This window comes from Grus americana, chromosome 2, assembly GCF_028858705.1.
Source record: "Grus americana isolate bGruAme1 chromosome 2, bGruAme1.mat, whole genome shotgun sequence".
Lineage (NCBI taxonomy): Eukaryota > Metazoa > Chordata > Aves > Gruiformes > Gruidae > Grus > Grus americana.
In genome coordinates, this window is record NC_072853.1 from 169,135,287 (window position 1) to 169,152,797 (window position 17,511).

Here is a 17,511-nt window from a genome sequence, read left to right on the forward strand (position 1 = left end):
GACTGCAAGGACAGCGGCAGCTGGGCCTAGGTTCAAAGGGAGGTGTCCTTGGAAACCTGTTGGAGCGAGTCCAGAGGAAGCCACGGAGATGCTGCGAGGGCTGGAGCACCTCTGCTCTGGAGACCTCAGGCTGAGAGAGTTGGGCTGGTTCAGCCTGGAGAAGAGAAGGCTGCGGGGAGACCTTAGAGCCCCTTCCAGTCCCTGCAGGGGCTCCAGGAAAGCTGGAGAGGGGCTGGTGCCAAGGGCAGGGAGTGCCAGGCCAAGGGGAATGGCCTGAAGCTGCAGGAGGGGAGATGGAGATGGGATGGGAGGCAGAAATCCTTCCCTGTGAGGGTGCTGAGGCCCTGGCCCAGGTTGCCCAGAGAAGCTGTGGCTGCCCCTGGCTCCCTGGCAGGGTTCAAGGCCAGGTTGGATGGGGCTTTGGGCAAGCTGGGCTAGTGGAGGGTGTCCCTGCCCATGGCAGGGGTGGCACTGGGTGGGCTGTGGGGTCCCTTCCCCCCAAATCACTCTGGGGTTCTACGAAACCATCCAGAGGAAATTTATCCTTCAACTGAAGGAGCATGAAGTCATCAGTTCTGCTTACGAGCGAATACATTTTTATGATTTAATCAATATTCTCTTCTTTGCTTTACATATAGAAGAGTGGTGCCGGGTCTGGAGCACAAGTCTGATGAGGAGCGGCTGAGGGAACTGGGGTGGTTTAGCCTGGAGAAGAGGAGGCTGAGGGGAGACCTGATGGCTCTCTACAGCTCCCTGAAAGGAGGGTGTAGCCAGGTGGGGGTCGGTCTCTTCTCCCAAGGAAGAAGCGATAGGACGAGAGGAAACGGCCTCAAGTTGTGCCAGGGGAGGTTTAGACTGGAGATCAGGAAACCTTTCTTCCCCCAAAGGGCTGTCAAGCCCTGGGCCAGGCTGCCCAGGGCAGTGGTGGAGTCCCCGTCCCTGGAGGGATTTCAGAGCCGTGTAGATGTGGTGCTTGGGGGACATGGGTTAGTGGTGGGCTGGGCAGTGCTGGGGTAAGGGTTGGACTCCGTGGTCTTAAGGGTCTTTTCCAGCCTAAGTGATTCTGTGTTTCTAAATGAGTCTGTGACTCTCAGACAAGGTGGGAAATCGGCAAAGGACAGCAAATCCCACAGGCAGAGCCCGTCACAGGAGGAGCCGTGCTCTGGTGAAGACGTGGTCTCTGTCAGGGAGTAAGCAGATCACGCAGCGCAGAGATAACGTGGGGGAATGGGAGAAGCTTCTGACTACAACTGAGCAAATCGTAGCAGTCCTTTGGGGGACTGTGATTCCCCAGATGCATTTAAACCTACTTGCAAGCTTCACAAAGAAGAAAAATTTGAAACATAGATGAAAAAAATTAGTGCGGAGTATTTTTTTGTCTCCAGCATAGATCTGGTATTCAAAGACATTTCAAATTATTTATCCTAAAATCTGTCTTGGCTGATTGGTATTTGGTGTTAAACCTTAATGCTGGAGACTCAGCTTTTCTGTGTTCCTGAAAAGCATTCAAATACTTGTGAACGTGGCCAAAAATGGTTTGATCAAAATTTCCAGTTTTTTAGGTCAAAGGGCTTGTAGATATCCCCCGATAGTCGGGGAGGCTTGTGGAAGGAAAGACGTACAGCGCCCGTAAGGGAACAAAGCTGACAGGAGATGATCTTTGGGTGATGGTATCCCCTTTCCCCAGGACATCACCTCTAGGGATCCATCGCTTCAATGGCTCAAGATATTTCCAATAATAAAATCAGGAGGAATTTGCTAACGGCGGCGGTGCGCGAGCTGGAGCATCCTTTGTGCTGGGGGGGTCTGAGGGTGGCGGTGATTCCAGGGAGCTGGGTGGCTCCGAGGAATTCAGCATTTTCCCTTCCGGGCTGCTGTGTCCATACTGCGGCCAGTCGGCAGGACGGCTGGTTCGTGGGGCTGGGCCAGGCCTCCGGGCTCCAGCCCCGCTGAAATCCCAGTTCAGGCCAGCGACCGGGAGTCCCAGAATCGGGGTGTGGGGCCTGAGGGGGTGATTCTCTCAGCTGCCTCCTTCAGTCCTGATCTGCATTCTTCATCGCTGCTTTCAGCTTATCGCTGGACTGCAGCAATGCAGATTGATCAGATGGGTGATAGGCGAGCTTCAGGCTCCAGGCAGCGTAATTGTAATATTAGCATTGGCAGGAGGCATTGCAAACATAACATTTATTTTCTGTGTACAGCTGTCTTGCAGAACTCAGGAGCAGAACTCGTCCTGCGATCACAGAGAGCAAAGTCTTTAATGACCTGCAAATAGCACCGAGGGAGCCGAAAAGTGGGGCTGCCAAAGCGGAGCTCTCGCATGCACAGCAGAATTTAAAAATAGGCTGCTGCTGGCGTCCTGGCTTATCCGTCGCTCCTGGGAGCCCACGGGAGGACGGCTTTCCAGCAGAGGAGAGGCGCAGTCCCCTGACGTAACTCGCCTCGGCATCTACGCCGCAGAGCGGAAAGTTGCGGACTCAGTTGTTTTACACCGGAGCGTCCCTGCTCGTTGCCTGCATCTTTTCCAGCTCCGGGGCTGTGCGGGGTGCTGACTCCTCTGCTCTCCCCGGAGCAGCCAGGCGGCGGGGGCACCGGGCAGACGCCCCTTTGCCCGTGGCACTGCCATCCCGGCGGGACCGAGGAGTCCCTTTAGCTCGGCATCGGCAGCGCCTTCAGCGAAGCTCAGCGCGTGTGGGAGTGGAGATGCGGGAGAGATGAACGCCTCTGCAGATGAAAATGCTCTGCAGAAGCTCCCACCAGCAGCGAGAGGTGTCAGCCCCAGTCGAAGACGTGGAGACGTGTTGTGGGGAACGCGGTTGGGCCAGAAAAAAGAGCTCGTGGGTGTGAGCACAGGGAGTTGGGGGTGCAGAGCTGCAGCATCTCTAGGCGAGGATGAGCTCTGCGTTTACAGAGGGCCGCAGAGAACCAGGCCGTGAAACACCCCGTCCCGAGCGAGGGGTCTGCGACAACACCCCAAAAAGCCACCCCTGCGCACCGCAGCCCCCTGGCACAGCGCAGTCCCTCGTGGGTGAGGGCCAGGGAGGGCCCCAGTGCCGCGTGCCGAGGGGCCAGAGGGGCCGGGCAGCCTGCTGGGGAGCAGGTCGTGCTGCTCGATCTGCCCGGGGCACGCGGGCTGACGGGTGGCAGGGCAGCCCCGAGGTGCCATGCGGGCGGTGGGTGCGCTGCTCTCCCACAGCGCTGGGCCCTGAGCGCGGTGCAGGGGGCAGAGGCGAGCAGCGGGTAGGGGAGAGCTGCCTCTCCCCGGGCCGCTGGGCTGATGCAGAAAGCGCTGGGCACAGCCGGGTTGTGCCCGGGGGGGCGTCCCATGGGGACTGGGGAGAAACAAGGGGGGAGGCTGGGGTGGGTTGGCTGCGGGGGCAACCTCGGTGCTGGCCAGAGACCGGCCCAGAGGCCGGGAGGAAGCCGGGCACGGAGGCGGTGGGAGAGGGAGGCTGGCCTGGCGATCGCCGCCCAAATTATAAAAACCGTTTCCCTGACTTTCTGTTCCCTGACCTTTTTCAGAGCTGCCGCTCTCACCAGCCTCCACGCAGTAACCCGCACTGGGATGAAGCAGCACTGCAGACCTGCCCGGCCACGGTCACGCGGTCATCGAGTGGCCCTGGACCTCCACGGCCACAGAGCCAGTCTGCCTACAGCCACTGGTGACCGCAGGCGACAACCGGGTCGCTGCTCCAGCGACAGAAAGGGGCTGAGAGCAGTTAGTGCGGACGTGAGGGAAGACACGGCTGGGGACACGCGCTTGCACCAGGGAGAAGTAGGACTCACGTTATTCTGAGCTGAATAACTCACTCCAGAAAAGGCAAAGCTTTGAGGGCAGCGGAGCACCCGCTGAGGAAGACAAGAAAAACACACACGGAAGAATCAAAATTTATTATTAGCTGCTAGTAAATTATTTCAGTAAGCTGCAGTTAGCAGGGGGTGATGACCACAGGTCCCTCTCTGGGACACAGAAGCCCTGGGTGCCGGAGCTCACGAGGTGTTTCTGATAAACCGTCTCGGGGAACCGCGGACTCACCGAACCAGCGCAGGGCCGTCGTGACAAGCTCCCGGCCAGAGCAGCGGGCTCCTGAGGAGCCCATCTCGCCTCCCCGCCAGCACGGGGCTGGCAGCGCCATCCCGCAGCTCCCCCCACCCAGACCGGCTCTCCCAAGGGCGAGGAGGACGCCCAGCTCCAGGCAGAGGCCACCTCCTTCCCGAGCTGTGTTCCCCCCACCAGCCCGCAGAGACCCCGGGGCGCTGGGCACCACGCCGCGTGGGAAGGGAGATCTGCCCGTCGGTCGGCCGTGCTGCGCTGTCACCGCTCGGCGGTTTGGTGACCAGGCTGTGCGTGACCGGCATGCTGCCGGGGCCTTGCTAACCCCGCGAGGCGTTACAGGACACCTATAGCTCCTATAGGAGAAGGAATCGAGATTTTCTCACTGCTTGGCTATGGGACACCAGCAGCAGCAAACCTGTGTATTAACCTTAAAACACCACGTGCGGGTCCTGCCCTGCAGCCAGCCGGCTGGGGGTGGACCCTTCCCAGGCACCTTCTAGAATTGGGGCCTGGGTCCAGACTTGCCACGCAAAGCGTAAACGCAGTCTGAAGAGAAAAAGAGAACAGCAAATACTGACTATAAATCCTCATGATCTTGGTGGTTCCATTTAATCCTTTCAAAAGTTAAGCCCTTTACCTAGAGATCCTGCGGCACAGCTTTTAGAAGAAAGTTTTGAGAGAGGCAGAGCTGGGAAGACTCCACGGAGCGGGCTGTGTGCTGGGGCCCCAGGAAGAGGCGAGGAGCGTCGAGCAGGAGCCGCTGCAAAAGCGGACACGCAGAGCCAAGCCCCGGTACATGATGTGTGGAAGAGTCTCTGGGGCCTGGAGGGTGGGAAGAAATCACTTAAACGCGATGCACACATCAGGGAGAGCAGAGGGAAGGATGTCAGCAACGAAGATTCGGCTGGAGGCACAGGTAGAGGCCGCAGCTTTGGCGGTAAGGCACAGCAAGGCTCCAGGACTGGAGAAGACCCTGCTGCAAAATGGAGGAGAAGATCCTGGGGATGAGAGAGCGCTGGGTGCAAGGATGCAAAAGAAGCAATGGATTTAAAAAACACATACACTCTGTAGGAAGCAGAAACAGGATTTATAACTTCCAGGATGTAGAAAATAAGCCATGTCTGAACAAAATCACTCGAGTGGTTATGACTGCTCAGATTTAATGCATTTTATCCAGTGGTTAATCACCCTCACCGATAAAATTTCGTGTCTAATTTTCAATGTGGATTTGTCTGGCTTCAGCTTCCAGAGATTGAGTCTTTTTATATCTTCCCTGGCTCGATTAAAGAGCCATTTAATATTTCCCTATGAAAGTATTTCTACAGTGTAATCAAGTCACCCCTCAATCTTCTTTTGGATAAGCTGAACAGATTGTGCTCTTTAAATCTTCTGCTGTAAGGCTCTCGCTCTAGCCCTCAAATCATTCTGCGTGGGTCTTTTCAGAATCTCTTTGATTTTTTCAATATTCTTCTAAAATATTGTTGACAAAAAGCGATGCCGTTCTAGAGCGCTGCTGCTCTGGCGAGATACGGAGGTGAGATCATCGCCGCCCCTGCCCGGGGCTCCCGGTGCCCCTCGGGGGGTCGGCCCGTTGCACCCCGTGCCGGGCGGCAGCTCGCCTGTGTCAGCTGCTCCCTGCCGTGTCTTTGTGCCATTTACCCGAACCCGAGCGATGGAAACGGACAACGGGCCAAAACCGCTCGCTGTTACGTTGCTTGTGTCTCCGGCCGGGTTCGGGGTAGGGCAGGGTGACAGCGCAGAGCCTGGCAGCGTCTCCGGCACGGCACTGGGGCGAGGCATCGCGGCTCCACGGGCCGGGTACCCGCTGGCACTGGTCCCTTGCCTCGTGGTGCCAGCGCTGCTGCCTGAGCAGGGGCCTCCCTCCCCGCTTCCTGCTTCTCTCCCTGCGCCCACCCTGCCCGCCGCGCCGCCTCTGCTGCCGTCACAGAGCCCGATGGGATGGACGGGGGGAGAGCCGCTCGCAGGGCACCCCGGGCAGGTGGCAGGTCCCGCCACCCGGTGCTGCTCTGGGTGCCGCGCGTTTTGGGGGAGGCCAGCCCCGAGAGAGAAAACCACCCGTTCCCCTCTGGAGCCGGCATGGCCATGGGAGCACGGGGGTCTCGGGGGTCAGCAGGGGGGATGGCACCCCAGAGGGTGCAGTGAACCCCCGCACCACGGGCAGCCAGCACCCCAAAGGGCACCGTGACCCCTTCCTGCAGCTCTGCCCTCGCTGGGCCGGGGAACGTGCCGAAGAGCCGGGACCCGCGTGGGGCTGCACCGGGAGCTCCTCCGTGGCAAGAGCCGACATCTGCGCCCGCCCTGCACGGCCAGTCTTCTAGGGAGCCGGCTGCCTGCCCCATGGCCGCCCTCGTCCCACGCTGCCTGCTCTCCTAAAGCCCTTTGGGAATCGGAGCAGACTTCGCCCTTCGACCATCTTACCGCGGGTAAGCTCTGTTCTCTCCGCGAGGTCAGGGCTCCTCTGCACAGCAGCCGTCCCCATCATCCCCACGTGGATCCTGTCCGTGCAGCCTGCAGCAGCTTTACTCACCGCAGCTCCTGCTCGTTTGCTCCTTGCAGCTGCTGGACTCAGAATTCCCAAGAGCTGGATTTCCCGAGCTCCCTCGAGCCCTTTACGGCCGGCGTCTCTCTTGGGACCCTGCACCGCCCAGGCACCCGCCAGCTCTGGAGGCAGCTGTCAGTAGAAGATCTCGTGCAGCCTGGGGTCCCCGCGGCACGGGTCAGCGCCGTGCCCTCAGCCCTGCTCCTCTGGTGTCCTCTGCAGCCGCTGCCTCCCAGACATCCTCTGCTGTGCCCTGCAGCGAGGGGTCCCGCAGGGTGACCCCCTCCCATTTCTCCCCAGCAAATGCCAATGCAAAACCTGGATTTAGCTCCTCCGCTCCGCAGCAGCCCTGTCCTCTCGGTTTACCTTTCATGCCCAGGCATCCGCTGGCCCTGCAGGCTGCTGGAAGGCGTCCTGCTCCCGACGCGTCCGGAGAAAGATTTATTGTTGGGTCTAATCTCTTGGTTAGTTGTTTCTCAGAGCGTCTCGCTGCCTTCTTGTGATTATGCATTTAATCGGCCAGGGTTTTCGGTCCCCTCCATTTCCTCCTTTTCTCACAATTTCACCTTTCCTTTCTGCCTGCGTCCCCCCGCCCGCTGCCGGGCTCTGCCAGCTCCCTCCCCCCCATCAGCCGTCCTTGTGTCCTTGCTGGGGCTGGCTGGCCCCGTGCCCCTCGGCCCGTACCTCCACCCTGCCGCGAAGGGTCTAATTCCCCTCACTGCCATTTTTACCTTCTTTTTAACAAAAAGCCTCGGCTTCTCACCGGGCCGGGGTTGTTCTCAGCACTCTGCAGATACTACTGTGGCCTCGCCAGGCCAGCCGCCGTACCCTGTGCTTGAATAAACCATTAGCAAATCATTAGCACAGAACGGAAACGCTGTTTCTCACCTGTAAGGCTCTATGAAACAGCTTCATACACTGAACTGTGTATTTTGGATTTGCAATTTGCTTGCTGCCTGACAGCCATGCTTTGCACAGATACGGATGGGATTAATACGTGCAGTTACCTCCGAGCTCCGGCGCAAGATTAAAGAGCCGCAGCTCTTCTGGGGAAAGCTCTTGGCCTGATCCCCAGCCCGAAGAGGACAGTTATTGACTGGAAGGTGTCATCTCTTCATCAAACACCTCCCTCCCCACCGAGTTACCGCCAGCCGCTTTGCAGCAGGAGCCACCGCAGAGGAAAGTCCTGACGGTTTGGGAAGAGGAGCCGCCAACCTAAAGGGCGTGCGAGGAGGACGAGGACCCGGAGCTGGAGCCTGCCCGGGGCTGTGGCCGTGGGGAGGGGACGGTTCCCGGGAAGAGGAGCGGCGTCTCCCAGCTGTGCCCGCACAAGCCAGCTCTCCCGCAGGAATGAAGGGTGATCTTAACAGCAAGCATGATCGAGCACCTCGGGGTCCCAAGAGCACCAAGAAGCCTTAAAGCCCGACCAGCCCACCCGGGACCCGCACCCTCTGCCCGTGGGGCCAGGAGACCCTCAGGGCCTCAGCCCTCGCCTCGGCTCTGCTGTGGGGTGCTGCTCCCCGGCCCCCAGCCCGGCTGGGCCCTGGGGGTCTGTTGCTGGTGGCTTCTCTCCATCCCTACCTCCTCCTGCTCCGGCCTGGAGCCCCGGCAGGGCCCCGCACCGCTCCCTCCCCTCCTGGCTGTGGGTGGGGGCTGGCAATGGGCTCTGCCGGGCGGGAGCGGGTGACCGTCCCATGCTTCGCCCCCAGCACCCAGCTCCCCCGCTGCCGCCCGGCTTCGGAAGAGCACGAGTGCCCTGCTCCCGTCCCTTCTGCACCGATGCTCCCTGGGGCGGCGGGGACCCCGTGCCGGCTGCGGCACTGGCCGGTGTCCATGCGGGGCCCGTGGCCCCACGGCACGGGGGCGGGCGGGCTGGATCCCTCCCTGCTCCGGGAGCAGCCACGCGGCGAGCCGGGCCAGCGCTGGCCAAGCTGACGCCGACCCTTTCCTTCTGCCGGGGCGGTTTCCAGCCCGTTTGGTCCGCGGCTGCTGAGGCGCCGGAGCGGCTGGTCTGGGGGTGGGAGCGGCGGGAGGAGGAGGAGGAGGAGGAGGAGGAGGCGGCGGCGGCATCGTTCCTCTTGGCAGAGCTGGTGGTTTGAGGCACTTGCGAACGGCAGCATGAGATGGAAGCGCTGCAGATGGAGAGCACTCTGAGCTGAGAAAGTTGGGGTTCTGAGCATGAAAGTCACCCTAAAATACGGTTTCCGTTTCCCCGTGGCCACTGTCCACAGAAAGCGTCCGTCCAACCATCCTTGAGAGCGTTTTAATTCCAGAAAGCCCCGGGCTCGTCTCCCCCGCGAGCTCTCGCCTTCCTCCCCCACTTCCCCTGTTCTCAAGTCAGGCGATGCGGCCTCTCGGTACATTTAACTTCTCTCATGATTTTTTTCTTCCTTATCTGCGATAAGTACCGGCTCCATCTGTTTGCCTGCAATTAATGTGGGCTCCTCTCTCCCTGATCTCGTCTGCCTTTGCAGTAACTTTGGGCTGATTTTCCAGCGCCGGCAGCACCGTGGGAACCGGTACCGGTGCCGTAGCCGCCCTGACTGGTGGGGGGGTCCCACTCCGCAGGGACCAGGGAACGTTCTGCCGGTGCGTGGAAAGCAAGACGGTGCCGGTAGCAGGTTAACGTGGGGGCGGCCGATGCCCATTTGTCAGGAGAAAGTCACCTCAAACCATCTGGGCCGACTCCGCGGCCAGGCGAGGGGTGAAGGAGGGATGAAGGACATCCCGTCGCTGCTGGGGATAAATCCCGACGCTGTGTCTTGTCGTGTCTCAGCAGCCACCCGTGGGTGCTGGTGAAGGGCCCGTGCAGAGGGTGCGGGGACAGGACGGGTGCTGCCTGCAAGGTGCGTGCGCCGAGGGAGCCGAGCCTGCTGCGTCGGCGCAGAGCCCGGCCAGGTGGGACGCCCGTACCGCGACTGGCTGGGGAGGTGACGCCGCGGAGGGGGGCTGCAAGCGCGTGGGGTGCTGATACATTCAAAGGGTCTGAAACGGATGCCATTTGTAAACGCTTGTAGTCAAACGTCTGTGGGGCTTTACCAGAGCCCAGCAGCGACCGGCGGGGTCGAGTCAGAGCTGCTCGCGAGGCACCGATGGCTCCTGGGGCCGGAGGAAAGCTCGGCAGCTTGGGCTGGGTTCAGCCGAGAAAGGAGGCGGTTGCAGTGACTTTGCGTGTGTCGAAATACAGAGGAAACGATGAAAAGGGAGAGGGAATAATTTAGAAAGGAAAAGGAATCATCTGCTGGAGCTGCAGGAAGGGAACTCAAAGTCTGATAATTTTCTGAGAATAACGGAGCACTGGAACAGAGCGAAAGGTGTCAGATCTCCGTCCCTGGCGGTTTTAAGGACAGGACAAATGTTCTCAGGAGCCCGCTCAGATAACGGAGCCCGGCCTGGGACAAGGGGATGAACCACAACGGCCTCTTGCAGCCCTTTCCAGCACCGTTGTCTAGTTCCTTCTTCTTTCTCATTCTTTTACAAAAAGTATTTTACTAGTTCATTTTTAAAATTAAAGTATGTGTGCAAATCTGTTCATCTCGGCCAAGGCAGGACAGAGAAGGTGTTTGACGAGCAGGGCGAGTCCAGCGACAGCCGGGGCTGAGCTGTCAGTGCTGGACGATGCCTGCGCGTTTTCGCCTGCGCTTTTCCGATCGGCCCCAGGCAGAGCTGCGCGGGGAGCCGTGACGGGGAAAAGGCGGTTTCACAAAAAACGTGTATCGCAGCCGTAACGCTGGTCCTTGACGCTTTTCTTCTGGAAGAGGTCCTGGATAGGGGCCGCTTGTCCTGGGCGATGGGCACCGTGCCCTTGACCTTGCCCAGAGGTGGCAAAGCGGGAGGCAGAGGAGGGATCTGCTGAGCCGAGACCCGGCGGCGTCCTGGCCGGAGGAGGTGGTGAAGGGTTGGAGGAGCGTGGAGCCGGGCGCTGGAGGGCACCGCCGGTCTCCTCTGGCACCGGAACGAGATTTCTGATCGGTGTCCAGGCAAATCTCCCCTTTCAGAAAAGCCCCGTTTGGATTTATACGCATGGAGTTCGATAGCAAACCTTCCTAAACCGCTACTAAAAATACGCCTTGCTGCTTATTTGTGTGCGCACCCTTCCCACAGCAGCCAGCAGTTCTTGTTGTTCTTCTGAAAGGAGGAACCCTCGGATCTCGGTATTTTCTCTCCTGAATGTGCTTGTCTGCCGTAATTGCCACTTCTCGAGGCTTTCTGACAAGCTACGCCAGCACAGATTTTTTCAGTCACGAGCTGAAAATCCCTCTCCAGCTCCGCGGTGCAGCTTCTCCCTCTGTGCAGCCTCTCCATCCTTCGGAGTGTCTCCACCAGAGCCGGAGCTGTTGTGTCGGTGCCGATCTCACCGGTGCCATGGCTGGAGAAAGATCCACCTTCTGCGCCTGTACCTCTTCATTGCAGCCTCCTTTAAACCTCCGCAGTGGCACCGGCCCCTCGCGGGGCAGTTTTACACCGTCGTTGGTTACCGTGCGACCCCTGAATCCTTCTCGGATGTTTTCCTTCCTCGAGCAAAGACCTTGTTTCTTTGGCTTGGGGCTGCAGGTTTTATTACCAGGGAGATGATTATTTTTGACTATTTAAATATATGTTATTTGAGTGGGACCAGCTTGCCAAGTTAGCTGGATCTCCCTGTGTGCCTGCGCTATAGTTGCTGTTTATCCTCTCCCTTTTTGTGAAGTCCACTGATTTTATCAGCAGCGCTTTCACCATCACTCCCAGATGATGTCTTACCAGACAAGACGTAAAAGATGAATAGGAATCGGCTCTGATCTCCTGGCTAAGGGTAAAACCACACCCTGCGCTAACGAAACGGAGGAGCAGCAGGCAGGATCTGGGCTTGCCTCGATAACGGGGCTCCCCCAGTTGCTGTCACCAGCTCTGGGGCTCCTGCTCCGGCGGGGACCGCTGTGCTCGGGTGTCCCACGGCCGCAGCCACGCGACCCCCCCCCCGCGCTACCCTGGCCGGGTCTGGCCCCGAAGGGTCTGTGGCGGTGCCGGGGGACCCTGCACCGGGCAGGAGCCGCTCGCTGCCCCCCTCGCCGCGTCCGTCTTCCTGGCTCAGCCTCCACACGCGTTTTTCCCTGTTTGCCTCGTGTTTTAGAGCGATACTGAAACGTGCAGCTCAGCCCGGGAGACCTGGCGTACGTCCGTCCCCATCAACAGGCCGACACCCTCGGCTTCGCCGCGCGCTTTGCACGGGATTCCCACAGCACGCCGCGGTTCGGGCAACGGGCTGCCGCTCGGCGTGGTTAAACGCGGGTCCCTCGGTCCCTCCCCACCACCTCTGGAGAGGTTCTGCTCCTGCGGCCCCCGTGTCGGAGCACCGGGGGGTTGGCAGCCCAAACGGTGGAGGAGGCATCACCAGTGCAGCCGTCTCCTCTGCAACGCTGGCTGAGTCCGCTGCCTCCTCCGCTCTGAATCCTTCACGTCCCCCCCCGCTTTCTGGTGCCGTGGTCTTTGGCTCTGGCTTCGGCACTCACGGTCTCTTGGTTCAGCATTAGCTGTACCTGCGGATCCCAGCCACGGGAACGCTGGTGAGCCTGGCTCTCCTGCCTTCGCTTCGCAGGCAAGGCTGTCCCTCCGGCAGCGGCCCTCCCCAGGAGTCCAGCGAATCCGTCTCTGCTCCTCTTTGGGGCAGGGCTCCTGCCCAGCTGCTCTGTCCTCGGCTGCTTTATTCAAAAGGAGCAGAAAGCACCAGAAGAAAGTTTGAAGTGTAACTGGTTTCCTAGGGTGCAGTCACAGCCTCAAAATAGCGATGGCACCTCTGCCTGCTGAGGAGGGGCGAGTGACGCACTGCGCTCTGCGTCGCGGGGACAAGTGTCAGCGCTCTCGGGGAGGAACGGCGTCTCCCGTCTGCTGCGGGGCTGCAGGCAAACACCGCCGGGCAGCTGTCCCCGCGCGCGGCCCCTCGTCGCCTGGCCTGGGATCGGGGTGGGAAGCGCATCCCCAGCACCATGGAGATCTTGCTCAGTCCTGGCTCCAGCTGCCGCCCCGTGCCCAGGGCGAGATGGCCGAGCACCGGCACGGCACCACGGGACGCCTGGACTCTCACGAGGAATCCCTCTCGTCTCACAAATTTGCGGTCCCCCTGCACGCTGGGACAAAGCTTTCGGCGTCTGGGGTCTGCGGCACGGCTGGGGGAAACGCCTCAGCTACGGCAGACGATGGGTGTTTGCGTGAAGTCTGATTCTGCTGCTCTGTGATAAGCCGTGCCCTGCACGCCCGCCGAGACGCCGTGGGGGGACAACCCAAATACGCAAACCCCCCCCCGGCAGCCGCAGCCCGGCCCATCGCCATCCGCCCAGGGGAGCACGGGGGGTGGACGGCAGGCGGGGACCCGGATTAGGGACCCCCTGCCTGAGCCCCCCTGGCTGTCCCAGGGAGCTGCAGCCCCCGGCTGGGGGTGACACCCATTGGGAGGGGACACCGGGACAGGGGGGGTCACTGCCCGGGTATCGGGGCACGCTGCAGGGTGACACATCCCCGTTGGCTGTAGCTATTCCAACACCAGGGTTTTCATCAATCGTTATCACGAGTCACAGCTGCTCACGACAGGTCGCGACAGGCCGGTCCCTGCCCGGGCTCTCCCCCCGGCTCTGGACGGGGCTGAACCCAGCCGCCTTCTGCTGAGCATCCCCGCCTTCGACTCAGCCCGTTCCTTCCAGCGTAAACGCTCTTCTGGCCAGCCCCATCGCTTTCAGGGTTGCTGCAAGACAGAATAAATAAAAAAGCTTAAACACTAACGACACGTGTCCTCGATGTCACGTGAACCCGCTCTGAGCATAAGGACGCGGAAAACGGTGCGTAAGTATGAATGAAAATGGACGTACAGGGGTGATGCCGGTACCTGCCGCATTAGCTGTTTGGGCACCCCCCGGCACTCTTCGTGCCCCCCCAGCTGTGCCGGTCTCAGCACGGCTCGTGGTCCCGGTAGCGCACGTCCCTGGGGCGCGGGGGCGAGCAGGGGCATTAACGATGCCGTCACAGCCGAGTGACATGATGCCAGCGTGGCGGTGAAGCCGGGTGATTTCCATGGCCAGACAGGTACCGCGGCTGTTGGGGCGCTGCTGGAGAGGGCTCAGATAAACGCGCCGGACGTGGGCACCGGTGCTGAAGACATCCCTGCATCCTCTGAGGGTGCTGATAACGCCAATTACAAGGCCTGGAAGGCGTGCGCTAACGAGCGGTTGCACAAGAGCGGGATGTTGCTGTTGGCTGTATCAGGCCCGAGGACGGGTGGAGGCACCTCCCCGGCACCGCTGTGCCGAGCGCCTGTCTTCGCGCACGTCCGCACCGCGATGGTGACTGCAGACCGCCGCGGCTGCCCCCGCCGTGCCGGCTCTTCCCCAGCTCTGCAGCCAACGTGCCGGGGGGATCCCGCGGCCCCGGGCTGACGGGATGCTGTGAGCGAGGGGCCGGGATTGCTCTCCTCGCAGCATGTCCCCCCCGCGGCCCCTGCCGGCAGTTTGCCCCGTGTCGGATTGACGGGTGAAATGGGGGAATCTCTCCCGGTTTTGTCGTCTTTACCCGCTGACCGGGATGCTCGGTCCCTCGCAGCCAGCCCCGGTCCAGCCGAGCTGGGGGCCACGGGCAGCGCCCACCTGTCCTGCGGGGACGGTCTCCCCTTTGCGCTCCTGCAGCGAGCGTGGCCTCACGCGCGTGTTGCAGCACTTCCAGGCCTCGGGTCCTGTACGCGCCCTCGGGGGCCCTGCACATCTGGCGTGGTCAGACCCCGCTGGCGGCACCGGCGGGGAACCACATTCCCATGGGATATCGCGCGGTGCCCGCGCCTGAGCCCCCTCATGGGCGGCGTCAGTGTGACAGAAGGGAGACGACCGTGACCGTTCCCTCAACGGATGGCTTCAGCCACAGTTACGGTGTCGCTGGAAAACGTTTTCCTCGGTCAGGTTGCAAGTTTGAGCATCAAACCGCACCCAAAGTGCTCAGACGCAGATGTTGGCTTTGCGCTCGCGGTCCCTCACCCCCACGGAGTCAGCTGGCACCAAACGTGCTGCACGGGCACCTCCGGGTGCTGCCGGGCTGGATGCCCACGCAGCCGCCACGCCGGGGCGGTGGAGCAGACGCTGCCTGCAGTCCCTGGGCTTCCCTGCTGACAGTCTGCGGCTCCGGATGTTCTTGGACTGGCGAAACGCTGCCTTTGACGAGGAAGTCCAGCGGTTTTGGGGCACCCTAAATTCCCCTTCCAAGAGAAGTTCTGCCTTGCTCCGTTTTCTCCCATTCTCGGTCTCCTGGTTTAACCCACAGCCAGCACAAGGGACGGGGAATTGCAACATTTGCACTTCGCGGGGGCTCAGGATTAGTGCCGGGCCAGAGCCCTCCTCTGCGGATTTCCAGTTTTTGCAAAAAACCGCTTCCAGCCGTCACCCACCGCAGGGATCCCCGTCGGATGCTTGGCCGACGAAGCGTGTGCCGCCCCGGCAGCCACCAAAACCGACCGAGCTTGTCCCTGCCTCGGGGCACCTGATCTGCGTCCGGTGCAGGGGCGTCCGCTGAGCCCCCCAGGAACCGAACCTCCGGAGCCGCTGCCCAGCAAAGCGGGGTGACTCTCCCCGCCGCGGCCATCGCAGCCCCCTCCGGGTGCTGCGTCCCCACCGGGAGAACGATGTCCTCGTCTTCGCGCCCTGAACCCGGGGATCCCTGAACTTCATCTCCTTCAGGAAGGCCGCTAACCTGCCAGAGTTTCTCCTTCCGAGCTCGTGTTTTCCCTACGCTAATCTTCACCAGGAAAGCTCATTTACACGTTTCCTCTGGCTCGTCTTTTGCCCAAAGCGCTTTTTAGCCGGGACGAGGCACCACTGGTCCTGCTGGCCCAGGCTGCCGCAGGCAGCACCGGCGGCTTCCAGTGCCCGGAGGCACAAATCCTGCCGCCTCTGCAGGGTTCCTTTCTGTGACTTTGGATAAAATCCGTCACCCCGAGACCGGCTGCCTGTGCTGCGCGCGCCGGAGACGGGGTCCGTCCTGAAAGTGTAAGGCAGCTGCCTTGCTTTGCGGGATGCCTGGTGTAATGCAGGAGGAGACGTGCTGAGGGGCAGAGTCCCCCAGGCCCCGTCGGTCCCTGGGCGCTGGCTGGGCTCTGCGGCATCCAGCCTGCTGACGGCTCCTCTGCTTGCTGCTGTAGTGGAAGTGCGAGATTTCTTCCTGTAACTAAAGAAAACGATGACAAAAAGCCAGGTCTGTCTTTTAGGTTGGTTAAAGTCCACTCGTTGGATATTTTGGATTTTAAGAATTTGGTTTTCCCATCGGGTTGTAGAAAGGTATCTGAAGCAATCTGCTATTTTCAGGCATTGTAGGACCTTGTTCTTCAGTGGGCTGAAATTCGGCATGAACGGATCCCATGGAGCTACCTCGAGGCGCTGCCTTCCCCCACCGCAGGAACCCGCCTTTGGGGCGCAGCCAGCGCTGTGGGGAGAGCCGGAGGATTCGGGCCCCCGCGGCAGAGCCGCTCCCAGGAGGTCGCCGTGTGAGCTCCCCCGAACGCGCGACGGAGGCTCGTTAGAGCTTCGTTAGAGGCAGAGGCTTGGATGATCCCCACTGCAGGGTCTGTAACTTGTTTCCTTAGGAACTCAGGGCAGAAAGCAATGCGTAATGAATGGAGCTACTAGGAAACAGAAATCACGGTAAATGAGAATTTATGGTAAGTGGACAAAGATAAGGGAAGCGGGCGGCATCAGGAAGAGACCGGGGTCGGGTTGTGCCAAGGACAGGGGAGACGCCAGACCGCGTGGGGACCAGGGGGGCTGCCAGCAGCAGCGTGCCTGCCCGCGCCGCGCGGATGCTGTAACCGACGCTGCGAAAGGGCAGAGGAGTTTGATGTTTCTCCTCTGCGCCGGGAGAGGCAGGGCAATGGACTCATTTCCACGCAGCGGATGATGTGCCTGCTGATGCTGCGGTTCCTTGGGGGAAGCGGCGGTGGCCGGGCAGGAGGAGCTGCCCGGGAGCGGTGGGATAGCGGCGCCGATCCACACCGCTTCCCCTAGAGCGGCTGCCTCGCGGGCAGATGGGTGCTGCCGGGCGCGACAAGGCCTGTGGGGCCGGCGGCTCCCCCCAACCCCGGGGCAGCCCCGGCCCGCTGGCGGAGATGACGATGACGACGAGGTGCTGCGAACGGCCGAAGCTGTGGAGCGGTGGGAAGCGGGGCGGCCGGCTGAAGCACTGTAAATGCCCTGGCCGTTTTCTCTGTTATTCGTGATTTGCAGTTTCCAGGAAGAGCCGGGGCAGGTTCGAGTGACAGAGCCGTGCCATCGGCATCCCGCTGATTTACAGAGCATTGCAGCGGGCTGGGAAACGGGGCGGCCAGCGGGAAGCGGCCCAAGCCAGAGGGAGCGTGCGGGGGCAACAGCCAGCAGCAGCCTGTGTCGGGAGTGGTGGGGCTGGCAGGGGCAGGGGGTGGGCATGGGGAGAGGGCTTCGGTGCCCGGGACCCTCGGCGACTGCACTGGCGTGATTCGTTTTCCTCGTTCGGTAATTCCGTTTCCAATTTGTAATCAAGAACGCAGCATTTTGCTTTGCGGGAACAAAGCTTTGCTCCGCTTTCCTCTGCGAGCTCACCTGGTGGGAGCGGTCCCCTCGAAGAACCCCGTGTCCAGCTGGTGAGGGCTGTGCTGAAAAGGTAAGCGCAGATGTAACACGCGCTGCTCTGGCAAGGAAATGGGCTCAGTGCCGCGGGACGCTTTGATTTAAAAGCTTAACGGTGTACAGTGCTAATAAAGAAGCATTAAATGACTCTAACAGCCTAACTGATGAATTTAAAATGTGTTCGTCAACAGCAATTTCTTTTTTGGCTGAGTGTGTTCCTAGAAAGGTCCCTAAAAGACCTCTGCGGGTGCTGGTGGCGCTCAGCGTCTTGGTGGTCTAAAACCAGC